The sequence below is a fragment of the Tenrec ecaudatus genome, chromosome 3 (genome assembly GCF_050624435.1).
Source record: "Tenrec ecaudatus isolate mTenEca1 chromosome 3, mTenEca1.hap1, whole genome shotgun sequence".
In the NCBI taxonomy this organism is placed as follows: Eukaryota; Metazoa; Chordata; class Mammalia; order Afrosoricida; family Tenrecidae; genus Tenrec; species Tenrec ecaudatus.
In genome coordinates, this window is record NC_134532.1 from 124,611,661 (window position 1) to 124,625,549 (window position 13,889).

Sequence of the window (13,889 nt, forward strand, 5' to 3'; positions counted from 1 at the left end):
CTAAATTTTCTTCCAGTGTAGCAATAATGACTCAGTTTGGACTTCTAGATATAATTAAATATTTTTATTTCTTAAAATCATGCAAAAATTGCATAAATTAAAAAAAACATTGTTATTTGGTCAATCTGACTCAAAGCAATGCTAGATTACTTGACTAAATAGTAAATAGAGAAGGTGGTCTCATTATTTTATTGATATTCCTTAAAATAGTTCCTTGAATCCTTAAAATATTATATGTAAGCAAACAACATACTTAAAAAATTCTTTTAATTTTTCTAGAACATCAGAAGGCAAGAATGAATATGCTTTCCTATTTTGAGTTTTTAAAAAATGAGTCTCAAAATGCCTTACATATATTATCATAGATCACAGAGCTAGGATTTAAGACTTCCTAATTACTAAAATGGAGCACTAACTCTGCCATTTAAGATCTGCAAGTTCTCTAGGATCCCTAGCATACAACATTGACTCCATGACACTGGGAATTTGAGTGCTGTGTGCTATTAAGTATTGCAAAGCCAGCGATTCAAACCCACCAGCCATTCTGTAAGAGTAATATGAGGCTGTCTGCTCCTGTAGAAGTTTTACAGCCTTAGGAAACCTAGGTAGAGTCACTATGGATCTTCATCAACCCATTGCAAGTGGGTACTGCAAATGAACATTAAAATATGTTTATCCTGGCTACCAATATTTCATAAAATCTACTTTTATTTGTATTTTTGTCCATTTCTCCCCTTTCGACCTGATCTGCAAGGAACCTTGCAGTATAAGGCAGCATCAACTTTCTTCATCTTATTTTCCTGGCATTTGGATATTATTCAACTTTGTGTCATTACTAAGTACATGCACAAGCTCTTCAAGGTAGTTGTGAAGTGCTGGCTTGTATGGTCAGAAAGTTGTGACTATCAAAGAAGGACAATGCTGCTTGACTAGATATGGTTTAAAGTCAGCGCTCCACCCACTTTACATGTACATCCTAAAACCCACTTCAACAGAGGAGGCCTCACCTCAACAGAGGAGATTGGGTTTTTCAAGATCTAGGGAGAGGATAATGACCACTCAGTTGCTGTCATATGACATTGTGGTAAACGTCACCCCAAATTAACAGACACTCCTACAAGAGTGATAAGCAAACCTTTCTGGAAATTGAAGTCCAGATGAGGGGTGGGGAGCCTACATGTCTGGGAGGAGATTATGTTTCTGGTGCTAGGTGAACTGGGATCAGCAACCTTCCATAGAGCGGGAAAGTAAACAAAGAAATAAATAAAAACTGAATGAACAATTCTTATACAGAACCCAAGGGAGACTATGCCTGGCACTATGTTTCTAATGGGAGACTTTTGACGTAGTTTGTATCCTGCCCCTGGTGAACCAGGCTGTGTGTTACAGACTCCTGGGAAGTTAGACTCTGTCCTTTTGAGATGCACACATCCTTCACAGACCCTATGAGAAGGATTTGATAAGGAAATACCATTAAAATATGTGGGCTTTACTTCAAACTCACTTTTAGCAGATTTAAGGAATCTATATACTTCTTTGGACTGAAGGCTGAAATTGCCTAGTGTGAGTAGAAGATGACTGCTATCCCAAGGAAATGGAACTGGTGGTCACTGGACTTGAGTTTGGGTTTCTTGATTTGAGGGTGTCTAATGAAGGGTGGTCCTGTATATATATATATGTATGTATGTATATATATATGTATGTATGTGTGTGTATGTGTATATATATATATATATATATATATATATATATATATACAGGACCACCCTTCTTCAAGGACCACCCTTCAATTATATATATATAATTTCAATGCTCTCCTTGATTTTTAATGACATGTATTAATCAGGTAGGCAGAATTCTGTATTTGTGAATGAATTTTTCTGAACATTGTATACACTTTGTAAATAGTGTCAGGTCACTTAAGAGTTTAATCTGTATAAGTCAACAATTCATATATTGAGGTCTAATGGTGGCCTATACATGTATAATTTCCTTTTCACAACAGTGTTTTAAGTTCTATACCATTAGCTAAAGTAATGACACCATCAATAGACCCAGGGGGGTGGGTTATAATTTTCTCTACCATAAAATGACAATGGTAACTCTAAAGTGAATCAGAGACATAAGCAAACCATAGATACATGATTGAATTTTTGACCTACCCTTAATTCTAGCCTGAACCTAAGAAAAATTTGTTCTTTTGACATGGCCCTGCTCCATGTTGGCCTTCATGAAGAGATCACTGAAGACATGGATGCTATAGCAAAGTACAGTGAATAAACCAGATGATGTCCAGCTATCAGAAAAAAATAGCATCTGGGGTCTTAAAGGCTAGATTTCAAACAAACAGACTTAGTGAATCCTTGTGATAGGTTTATTATGACAACTTGGGCAATGGGAACATATAGGATTAATCAGATCACAGTTTGATTGGAGGGCAAAGAGATAAATGGCTCTGAAAGGCCCACCCCCATCTCTCTTGCTCTCTGGTGATAGGACAAGCATGCTGCTGCTTTAGCTAGTTCTTTGCCTCAACCTTTGTGCTACATCACCTGTGGGTCAAGCCAACCTGCGGATTGTGGATCATGTCACTAGAGTTCGAGGCTCCTTTGAGAACTGCTTCACCAAGCTGTGGTGCACACATTGTATATTGCTTGAGCTTGAGGTGGGTGGATCTTGTTTCCTTGCAATGCTTGAGTTCTATATCGATCGGGCCTGCTTTGCTGAGCTCCCAAGCTACTGACTGTTGCTGACCCACCCTGCTGTTTGCTGCCTGCAGGCAGACACTGTACACTGTCTTCAATGACTTAGGAAAGACTCTGCTGTCTGCTTCCTTGACCTTGGACCCAGCAGACCTTGTGAATCGATGGATTTCTAGTATATTAACTTTGCACAAAAGTGGGTTGGATTGAGCCTTCTGTACTGCTCTGTGGACCAAGTAGCTGTTATAGCCCTTCTTGCTGTACAAACCTATCCATATATAATCATAAGGGTCCTGATTTTGTTTATCTAGAGAACCCTGCCTAACACAAGTGTCAAAAAATCCCACATGGGAAAAGCACACTAGCCTGTGTGATCTAAGGATTGTAAATAATAAAATTCAAATCCAAAGAAGGGAATGCTATTAGAGTTAAACTGTGAACACCTAGTTTTCAGAAGGCAATTGATGATTGTGGAAACCCAAAATCCATTTACAATTTTCCCACATAGATTAAGTCTCTGGTGAATTCCCTCCACCTCAGTGGAGGCATGTGAATAGCCGTGCTGTAAGACCAAGGGCATTGTGAAGTGGGTTATGGCAGTTGTAGCTAGACTAAAATGTACTGCCTTATCATTTGATCTCCCTTTGACCCAGTCTACAGTTGTTTCAGCTTTATATATTTTCTGCTTTCTTTTTGATTGAGGTTTTACTGTTTGATCTAATCACTGCTGTTGGGCTTTTTGTTTGTTTGTTTGCTTGCTTCCCATTTGTGCTTTGTATGAGTTTCTGTCTATGAAATCCAGTATAGGTAGAACTATAGAGACAAAAAAATTGGAGTCCAGTTAATGTTTCTTTGTAGCAGGGACCCTCAAACTTTTTAAAGAGGGGGCCAGTTCACTGTCCCTCAGACCTGTTGGAGGGCCGGACTATAGTTTAAAACAAAACTATGAACAAACTCCTATGCACACTGCATATCTCTTATTTTGAACTAAAAAAAACCAAACGGGGAAAAAACACCCAGTGGGCCGGATAAATGTCCTCAGCTGGCCGCATGTGGCCCGTGGGTCGTAGTTTGAGGATGCCTGCCTGCATAGTTCTACCTATAAATGATGTATAACTTAAAGAAATAAAAGGTTGTGCTCCACCAGCAGATTAAAAGTTACAGAGATGAAATGACCCAAGTGACTAGAAATAAGGACTAGTAAGAGGGTGTAGGCAGGGGCCAAAACACAATTGCAAAGGTGATGCAGGATATGACAGTGCTTTGCTGTTGTGTGTAAGGTCACCATGAGTTGGGACAACTTGATGGTAGCTAACAACAGCAAGGGTCATAAGCCTTACTTAACCTTGGCATATACTCTTGAAAGTAATTCCTACAAATGAGGTTCTCCTTTATTATAGAGTACCGCCTTAACTTTAATGGAAAGTTTCCTGAAGTTGCTCAGCAGGAGTTCTATAAAATGTGTCCTTGAACTCCTTCTTTTCTGTCATTTCAGAAACAGCTTGAGGATAGTTGCTTAGTTGGTTGTCATTCTGAGAGGGTCTTTTAGTAAACATGTTCTGAGGAAGAACTCTGGCTGGGTAAGAGACAGCTGGCTCTTATTAAGAAACTTTGCATTACAAATAGAGGCAGTGACATCGCATGTGGGGGCTTGTGCTTCTATTTGCTTCGCCTTCCAAGCAGGTGTTTTTCCCACAGAGACTGTCTCCAGCACTTTCATTTTAACTAGAAATGATGTATAAGAAACCTCTGCTTCTTTTGGAATCCTTGAATAGCCAGTGGAGAAGCAGCTTCCCCAACTTTAACCACAATTTTGGAATGATATTCTCATAGAGCAAAACTAAAATCAGGATACAGTATTCTAGAGAAGAAAAAAAATACTGAGTAAACCTTTGAAAATGTGCATATTATCACATACAAGAAAAGAAGCTCAATTTTTTTTGGAATCATCATTTGACTGTGTATGGAGAAATAAACACTTTGGGTCTAAATTTACTATGCACATATGTAGAAATATATATATATATATACACATATATATGTACATGTCCTTATTCACATAGCTTTTATCATTGAATTGATCATTGCTCCATACATACTCTCACCAATTGACTTTGAAACACAAACAAGCCTCCCAAACATCCAGGCTGTGTTTATTTATGATATATAGATGTACATAGCTAAACTTTGTACCGCATGGCTTTGAACTACAGGGACCCATTTGTTGTTGTTGCAAAATACTAAATTCAACCTTATGTCCTTTTTGAGGAGAAGTAGATCCTGGCACATCCTTGGCTTGAACATCACTCGCCAGTTAGGCAATAATGCCATCCTCAGACTTTGAGTTGGAAAAAGTGGCTTCTTTTTCTACAGTGGTCAGACAGTGATGGTTTGCATGGACTGCAATGAAACAGTGCTCCTGGGATGTTTTTTTCATCCCCAAAGTATGGTTTCTTTGAGCAGAGACTATATTGGGAACAAGAGTACACTCTACTTCATTGGCAATGAAGAGCTGTTTCCCATTCAAAATTTCACTGAAATGGAAGAATTTATGACCATCATGAGCCACAGATTTGATGAAATCCAAACCCTCTCTCACGACAGCAGTCACACCCATTTCTCTGGCTTCATTAGTGAATTGAAATGTGTTCGATCAACATCTATATTCGTTAGTTGTTTTATTTTGTCAGCTTGGTCTGTTGGAATATTAAACCTAACATGGTCACCCTTCTGTAAGGTCACTTTGGATTTTGTATCTTTGTCTCCAAGGGGAAACTCTTTAGAAATTACAAAATCAAAACCAGAATGACACATTGCTGGTTTTTACTGGATACTTTTGGGATAACTCTGGTTACAATGCCTTCAAAATGTTCAGTGCCCAGGTCTTTGAAATTGACCGTCCCTTGAGGCAATAGGATGCCATGTGTTGCAACTTCTTTACCATGTCTGTCCTTGATTGTGAACTCCACCTCATCTCCAGGCTGTAAGGTTTCTAGGTTCCCCTTGAATTCACTGTATCGAAAGAATAACTCTTTTAATAATAGCATAACCTCTTTCAATACAATGGAAAGCCTCCTTCATGACATTAACTACACCTTGACCTTGCTTCTTTTCACCAACATAATATTATGAGAACTTGCAGGACAACTATGCTTCTTGTTACCAACTACAAAGAATTTTTTTGTTGTTGTTTTTGTCTCCGGTTTCCAGCCTAACATTTTCTTCAACATCTTGAAGAAAATGTATATATCAGCTAAAACAATTCTTTCCATTCATTCATTCTCTGGGAAGGATTTCTGGTTTTATCTTCCCTATTTTCACAACAATGGGTTTCCCAGTCTGCCAGTCAGATGATTCTTCAAATTTAGCATCTCTTATTTTAAGTCCTGTGAGCAGTGGACAAAACAGTCTAGCCTGACGTCTGGACCAGCCTGCAATGCTGCTGTAGCACCACTGGGCCACCCACTGGGTCCGTTGCTGTGGAGGAGATTTTCCTCAAGCTCATCTCACAGCGATAATCAAATAGTGTCCTTTTGCTACTTCCTCTCTTCAAGCACACGTTTCATACATTAAAAAAGAGCAAGAGAAAAACACTCCATCAAGCTAAGAAGGAACATGGCTGCATTGAGGGAGTACCTGAGTGGAGGCCCAGTGTCCCTCAATGCAAGAATACTTTCTTCTATTAAATTGGCGTTCTATGATGCTCACCTTCCTGACACAACCGTGAAGACAAAGTGGGTGAATAAGCAAATGTGGTGAAGAAACCTGATGGTACCCAGCTATCAAAAGATATAGGGCCTGGGGTCTTAAAGGCTTGAAGGTAAACAAGGGGCCATCTAGCTCAGAAGCAACAAAGCCCACATGGAAGAAGCACACCAGCCTGTGTGATCACGAGGTGTCAAAGGGATCAGGTATCAGGCATCATCAGAACAAAAAAATTTACCATAGTGAATGATGGGGGAAATGCAGAATGGAGACTCAAAGCCCATTTGTCAGCCACTGGAGATCCCCTGGCAGAGGGGTATCGGGGGGGGGGAGGGGGGGAGATGAGCCAGTCTGGGTGTGATGTGGCAACAATGAAAAATACAACTTTCCTCTAGTTCCTAAAAGCTTTCGCCCCTCACTATCATGATCCAAATTCTCCCTTGCAAGTCTGGCTAGACCAGAGGATGTACACTGGTACAGATAGGAACTGGAAACATAGGGAATCCAGGGTGGATGATCCCTTTAGGACCAATGGTGTGAGTGGCAATACGGGGAGCGAAGAGGGAGGGTGGCTTGGAAAGTGGGAACTGATTACAAGGATCTACATGTGACCTCTTCCCTGAGGGAACAGACTACAGAAAAGTGGGTGAAGGAAGACGTCGGATAAGGCAAGATATCACAAAATAATAATTTATAAATTATCAAGGGTTCATGAGGGAGGGGGGAGCAGGCAGGAAGGGGAAAAATGAGGACCTGATGCCCAGGGCTTAAGTGTAGAGCAAATGTTTTGAGAATGATGAGGGCAATGAATGTACAATTGTGCTTTACACAATTGGTGTATGTATGAATTGTGATAAGAGTTGTATGAGCTCCTAATAAAACGATTATAAAAAAGAAGAAAAAGAACATGACTGCTGCTGCCGCAGACACTCTCACCATCCAGCCCCAAAGAAAATGAAGTCGATCAAGCTTTGCCTCCTCAGCTCCACTTTTCAGCATGATAACGAGGTCTGTGCGACAGACTTACCTCATGCAATGTGTCCTTTGATCTCCTGACTGCTGCTTCCGTGGGCATTGATTGTGGATCCAAGCAAGGCAAAATCTTTGAAAACTTCAGCCTTTTCTCCACTTGTCATGATGCTACCTCCTGGTCTGGCTGTGTGGATGTTGTTTCCTTTACATTGAGTTGCAAACCATACTGTAGGCAGCAATCCTTGATCTCCATCAGCCAGTGCTTCACTTCCTCCTCACTTTCAGCAAGCAAGCCTGTGCCATCCACATATTGCAGGTTGTTAAATACACTTCCTCCAACCAACGTTCTTCTTCATTTAACCCAACTTCTCTCTGATTCTGTGTTCAGCGTAACGACTGAATAAATATGGTGAAACCCTGACACACACACACCTCTCCTGATTTTAAACCATTCAGCATTCTGCTGTTCTGTTTGAAAAGCTGCACTTGATCCAGGTTCACAATGAAGTGTTTAGGACTTCTGTTTCTTCTCAAGACTCTCCAAAGCTTGTCATGATGCATACAGTGCAATGTCTTTGCCTTTTCAATGAAAAATAAGTAAACACCTTTCTGGTGTTCTTTGTTTCAGCCCATATCTATCTGACATTAGCAACGATAGTCCTTGTTCCACGTCCTCCTCTGAACCCAGCCCAATGTCTGACAGCTCCCTGTTATGGCGCTGCTGCAGCCATGTGTCTGCAGGTATGTCATACTGCTGTGGCTCATGTGCTGATCTGAGGCAGATAGGCCTGTCACTGGCATTTCAAGTACCAGCGGGGTCACACAAAGTGACCAGGTTGCAGTGCAGCTTCCAGAGTCAGAACTGATGTTCTGAACGAATAGGCTGTCCATTGCGGAGGAATAAGTCACTAAAACCCCTACGAAAATCTCTTGAATAGAGAGCACTTCCAAGTGCTTGTTTCCTATTGCTATTGCGGTGAGCTCAAGTATTGTGAGGATCCACTAAAAACATCATATGACATAACGGTCTCTCTGAGATGATTACTCTCACATGGCATTTTGCATGGCTAGTTAGTCATCACACTTGAGATCACTACAAGGACAAAAAGAAAAAGTACACATATGTAGGTAAGTGGGTCAACACAGTTCCAATCATTGTTCAGATGGTCAGCTGTAAGTAATATATGGGTTTTCGGGTAAGGAAGAGCTCAGTACTCCTGGAAATCACACAAGTGCAAATATATGCATTCATAAACAAATATATAGATATCTACACACACGTACTTATCTAAATCTATGTCTTTATTTAAACTCATGGGCAGTGAGTTTGGTTTGGTCTATTGACCAACTTCTTAGAAAACACAAATAGCTTATTTATAAGAATTTATGTCCATAAAATAATTCAGAAAACACACAAAAATATAAGAATGTCTATTTCAGCTTACAAATAATATAAATGTCTGCCTATATGGGGAGCATGTATACCCTGGGGTGCTATGCAACTATTAGGAGACAAGTCCCCTATTAGGCCAGCTCTTTGTAATTTATCTACCTTTTTGTAGAATGTAATTGAAAAATGCCTCTACCTTTTATGCTTCAGTTTTCTTATACATTAGTGAGGACAATAATTGTATCTAATACTTTGGTTATCATGTAGCTAGAATAAATTATTCCAAGAACTGAAAAAATGTTCGGCATATAGCTATTGTAAATGCTGCATTTATTATCAAGAATACATTATGAAATGCAGCTGTATTGGTTACTTGGTTATTTGATAAATTATTGCAGGTCAATATGAATTTCTATATATGTATTTATAATTGCAGTGTGTACATATTATTAATGTATACAAAACACATATATAGGTGTACAATCAACATCCAGTTATTGTGTATGTATCAATGTATTATTTTTACAAAATAGAACAGGCAATTTTTATTATATAAATCTACAGAGGTAAAAAGTCTTCAAAAAAAGAAGGAAAAAAATTACATATATTAAATTTGATTAAGTAATTTAATAGAACATATTTGTGATCAAGAATCTATATATAAAGTATAATCAGATATAATCTTATGGTTTCTATAAGTTTTAAAATTTTTTATAAAATGTTGTTAAGGGAGGTCAAAGTAAAACATGTTTATGCACATTAGTTAGCTCCATGCAGGTGCATTATGTACTGAATAATTTATCCATGTTTTAGCCTCTGATTTCTGAATTGTGGAATATCTCTTACACCAAAACGCCTTGCTTGATTATTAGCTTTTTAACTCTTTATTGGATTTTTAGTTGATAATCAAATGCTGGTGATAATCCACCAATCACTCTAGGGAAAAATTCACAATTTCTCGCAGTGAAGAGTACCGCCTCGGTGTTTGTACTCCCATTGAAGGGTTGCTATGAGGTGGAGTCCACCTCGGTGTTAATTCGTCACAGTAGCCCGCATGCTACTGTGATCCTGGAAGTCATCTCACTGGTATTTCAAACTCTAGCAGGGACACCACACGGGAACAGCTTTCGGCACAGCTTCCAGACTAAGATAGATTACTCAGAAGGACTAGGCTGTCCACTTTTGAGGGGTTAGCCACTGAAAGCTTCATGAACAATAGCAGAATATTGTCAAATACAGTGCCAGAAGATGAGCCCTTCATATCAAAGGGCACTCTCAATAAGACCAAGGAAGTGTGGCCTTCTCAAAGCACTGTAAACAATAATGACATGGATGCAGTAACACTTTTTGAACATTCACTGTCTAATAGTGAGAGAAATAGCTGCAAATATGGATTAATACTTTTTATGTGGGATACACAAAGTATAAATCTAGGAAATTTGGGAGTTGGCTAAATTAAATGGATTCATAAATACTGATAGCTTAGATCTTAATGAACTGAAATGGACTTGTATTGGCCATTTGGGATCAGATAATCACATGGTTTGCTTTGTAAAGAATGATCATTTCAAGAGAAAAGCTATGACATTCAACATGAAAAAGGAAATTTCAAGATTTGTCTTGAATTACAATTATATCTGTGACAAGATGATATCTATCCATGTATGTGGAATTCTTGTCAATATAATTATTATCAAATGTAAGCACCAACCACTACAGCTAGTAATGAAAATATTGAATTGTCTCAATGTTTTCAACATGCACTCGTGATACATTGGATTGGAAAATAAAAGTAAGAAATAAAGTGGAAGGAAGGAATAGCAATTGGAAAATATTTCCTTGGTGTTATAGACAAAGATGGAATGATAGAATTTTGTAATATAAAAATATATTCCATCAACAACTCAAAAGGCTATTATCATGAACTTCTCAAGATAAAATATAGAGAAATCAAATCGACCACATCTGTGGAAAGTGACAATGTAGAAGCTCAATATCAGCAGCTAAAATGAGGGCAAGTGTTGGCTCTGGAAGAGACAATCAATTGCTCATCTGTAATTTAAGGTTGTACTTGAAGAAAATTAAGACAAGTCAATGAAAGTCAAAATATGACCTGGAGCATATCACACTGAATTTGAGAACACATGATAGCAGATTTGACCCATTGAACATTAATGACAGAAGACCTTAATGAGTTGTGGGATGACTTCAAGAAACTCATTCATTAAGTGTAAGATATGACAAAATAATCATAATTTATAAATTATCAAGGGTTCATAAGGGAGTGGGGAGCAGGGAGAGAGGGGAAAGGAGCTGATACTAAGGGATCAAGTAGAAAGCAAAAGAATGATGAGGGAAACAAATGTACAAGTGTGCTTGACACAATGGATGGATGTATGGATTGTGATAAGAGTTGTACAAGCCCCCAATAAAATTATTTAAAAAAATTAAAAGGTCATTAAAAACACATAAACTAAAGAAAAAATTAAAGTGGAAGTCAGAAGAGACTATGAAACTTGATTTTCATGACAGTTGTTAGCACCGTCAACGCTCTGTGCACCGTTGCTCCAATTTTTCCTAAGCTTGAGCCCATTGTTGCAACCATTGTGTCACCATCTTGTTGAGGACCTTTCTGGGTTTTTTGGCCCTCTACTTTCCCAAGCATGATGTTCCTTCTCCAGGGACTGGTTTCTCCTAAAAACATGTCCAAAGTACATGAGACAAAGTTTTGACATCCTTGTCTCGAAGGAGCAGTCTGGCTGTATTGCTTCATAGACATATTTATTGATTCTTTTGGCAGTCTATGATACTTTCAACATTCTTATCCATGACTATAAATTCAAATGCATTGATTTTCCTTTGTTCTTCCTTATTCGATGTCCATATATCACATGCATATGAAATAATTCAAAAGACCATGGTTTGGGTCAGGCACTCCTTAGTCCTCAAAGTAAAACCCTTTGAAGTACTCTAAAGAGGTCTGGGGCAGCAGACTTACCCAATGTGTTGCTTGATTCCTTGACTGCTGCTAGTATGAGCATTGATTTGGTTCTAAGAAAGAAAAAATCCTTGACAATGCCCATCCTTTGTCCATTTGCCATGATGCTTACTATTGGTCCAGTGGTGAGGATATTTTCTTCTCTGCATTGCAGCATGGCACATACAGAGAGAAGGCTGTTTGCTTTTATCTGCATCAGCATGGGCTTCAACCCCTTCTCACATTCAGCAAGCAAGGTTGTGTCATCTGCACATCACAGGTTATTACTCTGGATTCCTCCAATCCAAAAAAGATGAAATCCTTGACAACTGCAAACTTTTCTCCCTTTATCATGATTTGTCCTATTGATCCAGCTGTGAGAATTATGGTGTTCTTTACAGTGAGGCATAATGTATCATGTAACTTGAGGTCATCAGGTCTTAAAACAATATAACTAAGACATAATATTCTATTTCTTAAAGCCATGCAAATATTACATAAAAATACCAAAGGTATCATCATCATCAAATATCTTCATAGAGGCATCATTATGGATCTGGAGAGGGGTATCATAATTGGCAAATTAGAGGCGCAGCACAAACGAGGAGGACTGTCCAGGAGAGAGAGTGATAACGTGGTGGTGTCCATGGACTCAAGCACAGCAGCAATTGTGAGGGTGGCGCAGGACAGGGTAGTATTTTATTCTGTTGTGTATCAGGTGGCACTTGGTCAGAACCAACTAGATGTCAACGAACAACAACAACTATTTTCTCTTCCCATAGATGTAGTCAATTTGATTTTTGTATACTCCATCTGGAGAATTTCATGTACATAGTCACCTTTTGTGTTTTAAAATATATATTTTCTATGAACATGACCTTGGTCCCACACTATTCCATCATTTCAACTCCAGCTTGGTTTCTATCACCATGTCTATATATCTCAATTACTGTTCCTTCCTCTTTGTTGCCAACTTTTTCATTCCAATCACTGATAACTATCCATGCATCTTGATGGAAGGTTTGATCAATTTCCAATGGAAATAGTTGGTAGAATTATTCAATTTTAGCGTCAGTTGCTTTTGTAGTGGACGCATAGATTTGAATCATAGCTGCGTTGACTGGGTTTCCTTGAAGGTGAAGAGCTATCACAGACAGCATTGTACTTCAGGATGGCGTTTGTAAGATCCTTTTTTGACCATGACTGCCATGCCATTTCTCTTGATTGTGTTATTCCTGGATAGTAAATCATACAATTTTCTGATTAAAAATGGCCATTAGTCCATTTTAGTTCATTAATGCCTAGAATATTGATATTTATGCATTCTCTTTCACTTGTGACCACTTGAAATGTACCTATTTTCATATTCACATATTCAATCACAGCTCCTTTTCAGTGACGTTTGATTGTTTTCTGATTCCAAGGACCCATCATATGGCATGATCTCAAACAATGCCCCACTTCTATTCATGAGGCCTTTCAGTATCTGACAAGATTTCAAAGCTATGCATAAGATTTTCAATAGCTACTTCTTCTAAAATAGCTGCTCCTAAACAAAGATTCCTTCTTTGTTGTCTGTTCTTAGTCTGGAAGCTTCACTGAAACTTGTTCACTTTGGGTGACTCTGCGGGCATTTGAAATTCAGCAGTTTCCTAGAACCTAGAACCAGCAAAGCATGGAACCCAGTTTCCTGAACTCCATGGCATAGGACCCCAGCTTCTTAAGTTTCAAATAGTTTGATCTTCAGCTACTCTGTTTCATAGTGTAACACCTCGCTGGGGGCCCTGGGAAGTAACAGGATGAGCACCCGTTATCTCCAGAGTGATTGCCTTTTCTCTGCTGTTCATTCAAAGCCCCACTGACACTGTAGGGCTTTGAATGTTTGTTTACTCACATCTAACCAATCAGAGCCGTCCTATGACGTGTATCTTTGAATAAGCCTTTTAAAGACAGTGTGTGGAGGATGTGGATGAATGGATGTCATCTGGTCAAGCCCGAGTAACAAAAGGAGGAAATCTCATGAAGCCTGACATAGAGTTAATAGCAAAGTGGGTTTGAGATGCATGGGAAGACATTCCAGAAGACATGGTGCAACGTGCCTTCCAGAAATATAGTATTAGTAATGCTATGGATGTCAGTGAAC

General features: G+C 38.8%; 1 pseudogene; it reads right to left on the minus strand.

The window, feature by feature from the left end:
- Positions 1-4,117: 4,117 nt before the first annotated feature.
- On the minus strand, positions 4,118-8,401 carry LOC142442356 (cold shock domain-containing protein E1 pseudogene; annotated as a pseudogene).
- Between the last annotated feature and the right edge of the window lie 5,488 nt (positions 8,402-13,889).